General features: G+C 39.7%; 1 long non-coding RNA gene across 1 annotated transcript in view; it reads left to right on the top strand.

The window, feature by feature from the left end:
* The first annotated feature begins 1,520 nt into the window (after window positions 1-1,520).
* Window positions 1,521-6,000, top strand: part of LOC144375412 (uncharacterized) — a 28,877-nt gene continuing 24,397 nt past the window's right edge. Inside the window, exon 1 of the long non-coding RNA XR_013435235.1 lies at window positions 1,521-1,616. This is a non-coding gene — a long non-coding RNA (uncharacterized LOC144375412). The remainder of the gene's footprint in view (window positions 1,617-6,000) is intronic.

Below are 6,000 nucleotides of genomic sequence, written 5' to 3'. Positions count from 1 at the left end.
TATCATGGTCATTCAGCTAAAATTTGGGGACCAGCAGAGGTGAGGCAAAGAACCTCACCCCCCCCCCCGCTGGTACAAAGACCTATCCACAGGTGTGGCTGTATACTGGACCGATAGTCAGTGACAGGTAAGATCCAATTGCAGTGGTACCAATCTAAGACAGGAGGCTGACACCTTGAGGTCAGCTCATCTGATAATGGGTAAGGACCATATGTACTATTGGACAACCTAAGGCAGGCACGGTCCCTAAGCCACATGCTCGTTGTTTAAACAGAGAGGGGGAGATGTTGAGAGCCACAGCCGAAGAGGCCCCAGCAAACTTCCAGCTGCCAGCAAACTTCCAGCTGCCAGCTGATGATTGGCTCACAGTGGCCCCAACAACATCTAGCTGCCTACTGATTGGCTCCTCTGCGGTGATGCTCATTGGGCTGTTTCCCTGCCCTTTCAGACCACGGAGCTGCTCACTGGGGGACTTTTTTGGCTCCACCCACACGACCCAGCCAATTGCCTTCAAGAGCAGGAGGAGTGGGGGAGGTTGAGAGGCTTGTGGGAAGCCAGTGGTGGTAGTTGGGCTCTGAAGGTTTTCCTGAGGAGCTGTTTTGTTTGGCGTGTGTGGTTCTAAAAATAAAGTTCGTTTCTTTTGACAAGTGGTTCCTGAATTGTGCCCAGCCAGACTGTGGCAAGAAACCACTGAGATAAATCAGGGGTTTTTAAAGGTTGACATACATACAAGTCATCTGGAGATTCTATTAAAATGCAGCTTCTGGTTGACTCATAATAGTAGTAATACCAGTTACATGAGTCTGAGAGCCTCCTAATGAGTTCTGGGTGATATCATTGCTGCAGATCCATGGATTGTGCTTTGACAGCAAGGGCTTAGATGATGTCTACAATCCCCATAGCTGTGCACTCTGTGTCTAAGATGTAGATAACACCATCTACCTCAACCTCTGCCTGAAGACCCACTGGTTTCTCCTACCCTGGAAGGCTAGAGTCACTATAGAGGAAAAGTTACTTCATTTAAAATAATTTTTTTTTAAATTTTAAGCTTGTGAAATAATTTTAGGCTTACAAAAATGTTGCAAAAAGAGTGCAAAGAATTCTTCCCTATTGTTCACTGAGATTCCCCACATCAAATCTTATTTATCCTCTATTCCAATGATCTTAATTATAAATTAATATTGATAGAATTCTATTAACTAATACCTACATATTTTATTCCAGCTTTGCCTGTTGCCCCACTAATGTCCCTTTTCTGATCTGTGATCCAATTCAGCATCATGGATTGGATTTAGTTCTCATGTCTCAACAGTTCCTTTGATCTAGAGCAATTCCTCAGCCTTTATCTTTCATTACCTTGAAACATTCTAAGCATATTAGCCAGTTGCCTTGTAGAATGTCCCTCAATTTGGTTCCATCTGATATTTCTTCGTGATTAAATTCAAGTGGTAAATTTGGGGCAAGAACATCATGGAAGTGACATCATGACCTTCTCAGGGCATTCTACATTTATATTGAGAGGCATAAGATTTGAGTTTAGCCCTTGCTAATGGTATTCACTGTGGCTTCTTGGTTAAGGTGGTATCTTCCAGCACTGCTTTCCCCTTTGTGATGAAGTAAGTATGTTTGGGAGGGCATTTTGAGACTGTAGATACGCTGTATTTCATCATATTTTTCACCCACTAGTTGTTTTCAATTTCCATCATTCCTTTTACATTTATCAGTTGGAGTTGTGCTGAAAGGAAGAACTTTCTCATCTCCACCATTTATTTATCTTTTTAAAATTATTTATAGGAGTATTGATTTGTGAGTTCTTTTTTTAATGCTATGAGTTATAACCTGTTACTTTTTCTTTCTTTCCTTTGGTTTACCCAAATTGTCCATTTGAGCTGGCTTCTGCATCCTCTCACATGTCTGCATCATTTTTTTTCTTTTTTCAATCACTTTCTTACGATTTGGAACCACAGGATGTCCTTGGCTCATCTTGCACTTTCCCTACCTAGTGCAGAATTATCTATATTCCCAAAAAAGGGCTGTTTTTTTTTTGTAAATGGTATTTACATATCAAGATTTGAATATGAGATATACTCATCTGCATTGGGATATCATTGATTCTACCTATATGTGCTCACAAATACATGGGTATCTATTTCTGAATCTATCTTAAATCTGTACTAAAAGCCATCAGTTTAAATTTAGAATTTGTCTCTTTTTGTATTATCTTTTGGAATCCCTCCATTTTTACCCTTCATTCTGTCCTCTTTGTTCCTTTCTTTCCTCCCTCCCTCCCTCACCTCCTTTCTTCCTCCTCCTCACTCCCTTTCTTTCCTTCTTTTGATCCCTTCTACCTCCTCCTGTAGTCCTTCCTGTCGTCTTGGTCTCTTGAGAGCTCATGACTCAACTTTGTACACATCTGGTGTATGACAGGCAGCCCTGGGAGCTGAAGGACCTCAGTTCAGTTCCAGAACTCCACTTTCCAGCTTTGTGACTGTGGGCAAGAATTTCTACCATAATAGATCCTCAAGGAAACAAAATCCTTTCCAGGCTTAGTCCTGGAAATCAGGCTGAACCTGTTTCTTTTGAAATTTTCAGCCCTATAGGCTGGTTTATCTCTTTCCTTACCACAGCTTGTCTGCCTTTTATTAAGTAAGCCAACTTCATCAAGCTGTCCTTTCCAGCACTTCTGAGCAATTTAATTACTATTTCTCTCTTTAATTTTTCTCTGTCACACAGGTGCATCAAGCCCCACTTGCCTTCCCGGTAGAGTTCTGAGTGATGTCACTTTCTGCTCTATTTACACTTTTATATCCTTTTATATCCATTTATATACTTTGGAATCTATTTGTCTATCTTTTAGGGGCAAAATGATTGCCACTCTGTGTTAGCTTTTCATTACTCTGATGAAATACTTGACATAAACAGCTTAAAGGAGGAAAGATGTATTTCAGATCATGACTTCAGAGATCTCAGTGCATACTTGGATGGTTCTATCACTTTGGGCTTGAGGTGGGGCAGAGTATCAAAGCAGAAGGATATGGCAGAGGGAAAATGCTCAGTTTGTGGTAACCAGGAAACAGAGAGAAGGAGAGAGAAAGGGCCAGGGAAGACAGAGTCCTCAAGGACAAGCCTCCATTGACCTACTTCCTCCACCCATGCCTCTCCTGCTTACCATTTCCACCTCCTCCCAGTGGTCCATTAAATTATTAATCAAATGGATTTATCCACTAATGAGGATAGAGCCTTCATGATCCAAACACCCTCCTCTAGACATTGCCACATCAGGGATCAAGTCTTCAACACATGACCTTCTGGGGAACAATCCGGATCCAAATTGCAACAAGCTCTAAACCACCTCTTTGGGAAGGATACTTACTTCCCAATGAACTCATGCTATCTTTCTCTTAGAAACTACAACGCCAGCATCATGGAAAAAATCAGTTTACTTCCCTGAGCATTTAATTTTTCTTTTGCCAAGAGTATCTGTAACTTCCCAACAGGCAGTTATGTTTAAAATTGTTTAAGAACAAAGACTTTGGCAAACCTGCAGTGGCCGGGAGTTGTGCCTGTGTTCTTTTTTAGAGTATTTGCATTTTAATAGCCTGAGAAATAAATCCCTGTTTTAAAAGGAAGAACTATTTACCATCTGCAGTTCATGCATGTCTGAGGCAGGGAAAATCTGCCATTCACACACATTTGTGATGAAATTGGCAGTTTCTAAGGAGGGTCTCACCAGCAGAGAGTGACATGGAAATGCTTGGCTTCTGAAACCCCACTTGGTACAATATGGTGAGCTGGCTATTCAGCTTTTGCTTAAAGCAAAATTTTTAAATATCTTAAGAGTAGTATCTTCTCATTTTCTATTGTGGCAAAATCTGAGTATCATCAATAGAGGAGCTGGCATGGTCCTAGATAAAATAATGAGTAATGAATATGTTCACCAGATGTCCGGGCACTGTTAAAGCAATTCAAGGAAGACAAGTGTTCATTTTTCAAAGGACCGTATGTGGCAGGAAGAGCCACATGTAAAGTGTACAAAGAGAGGAGAGGTAAGGTAGAAAAAGAGTATGAACTAAAAGAGCCACCTCCTAGAAAGGGGACTGTGCAGGGACTGTGAAAGAAGAAATTTTGGCATTATCATGAGTGAAAAATTATCATGGCAATGAGAATGAGAAAAGATTTTTAAAAGGAGGCATTAAAAAGTCCAAGTAATTTGTGAGGTGAGACTGCTAAGTTGCCTTTTCAAGGAAACCTTGAATAAATATTGACATTATTTTTCAGTGTTTTTGGCTTGGCCTGGGGTTTCTTTCAATAATAATAATAAAAGAAATAAAAAAGAAACACACACTAAGCAGCAGCAGGCTCTGGTGGCGATTTAGTATATGTGAATTATAAGCAAGGGTGGGAGTTATAAAAATAATAATCATGAAGCATGGGCACTGGACCAGTAGAATGGATCCTCAACCAGTCAGAATGGCTATCAGCTATGAACAGCAGTGTACCACATCAAAATATGTCTCCCTAAAGTCACCTCTGCTTATCAGGGCTATCTAGTCTGAAAGTGATTTGTAGAAATTTATAGGCATAGAGGAATGGCCTAAGCTCAAATTTCCTCCACTGTTAGTACCATTACAACCTCATGAGAAAATGTTGGGGGAGAAGTCAGGGCAGGAGCAAAAGAGGAGTTTCAGGTAGGCTAACCCCTACCTGAGCATTACTGGACAATGTTACTATATGAAAAATACCTGCCAACTCTATTTCAAATAGGAGAATAAGAAAATAGGCAATCTTGTTCCTTTTTTGATAGTATAATAGAATGACAGAGTACTATACCTGAAAGCAATCCCTCATCAAAGGTCCATCTTCCCTAAATTTCCTAGCATCCTTATATTTAGGTAGGGACTATGTAAGTAATTCTGACCAATGAACTGTAAGCAGAGTGACGTGAGTTGCTTCTAGACACAGGAGGTCAAAATCAGTATGCTTCTTTCAGACTTCTTTTGCCATTTTTCCTGAAATAACCTTTGAAGCCATGTGTCCCAAATGCTGTGGCTATAAAATAGATAACAGGTGTTCATTTTGTGCCAAACTTTACATGAGAGAGAAACCTTTTGTGTTAAATCACTGAGGTTTACACAGCACAGCATAACATATACTTACCAGAAGCTGATCCCTTGTGGATATTGCATAACAAACATCCAAGGCATTTTCATATCATTGTCTTTACTGGAAAACAGTGAAGACACAGATATTGGATCTCTATGATACCTAACAAAACATTCCCTAAAGCTTCCATCTGTAGTAACTTGGGGAAATAGAACATAAGCATAAGCATAGACATGGCAGCCGCTCTGAAGGAAGATATTAGAAAACAGAATAAACACAGGTGGAGCATCCCTAATCTAAAAACCTCAGATTCAAAATGCTCCAAACTTGGAAACTTCAAGCACCAACATGATGCCACAGATGAAAAAATTCCACACATGAGCTCACAGTCAAAACACAGGTGCACTAAAAATACTGTATAAAATTACCTTCAGTTTATATTATATAAGGCATATATGAAACATAAATGAATTTTGTGTTTAGATTTGGGTCCCATACACCAAAACATCTCATTTATGCAAATATATGCAAATTCTCCAAAATCTAAAAATATCCAAAATCTGGAGCATTTCTGGTTGGATAAGGGATACTCAGCCTATAGCATATATTGGCTTCCTTTAGCAAAATATTGTAAGAAGACATGAGCTCAAGGGAGGAATTTCTGGAAAAATGCATAGGAACAAGAGGTGTTCAGAATCCAGAACTGGAAAATACAGTTTCTTTCAGACTACCAGTGTAAGCAACAGGCATAAAACAATTAGACCTGCTTCTAATTAAAATAAAGCAAGTGGCAGAACTTTGCTCTCACACTAATTAGAAAAAGCTGGCTAATTTAAAAAATCATAAATGTCCTTGAGTCCACCAAAACCGAGATCATAAGACAACCAAGTAAACAAT

The sequence above is a fragment of the Ictidomys tridecemlineatus genome, chromosome 2, assembly GCF_052094955.1.
Source record: "Ictidomys tridecemlineatus isolate mIctTri1 chromosome 2, mIctTri1.hap1, whole genome shotgun sequence".
Lineage (NCBI taxonomy): Eukaryota > Metazoa > Chordata > Mammalia > Rodentia > Sciuridae > Ictidomys > Ictidomys tridecemlineatus.
The sequence above is the reverse complement of the archived record's forward strand: the minus strand, read 5'-3'. Positions and strand labels throughout refer to the sequence as shown.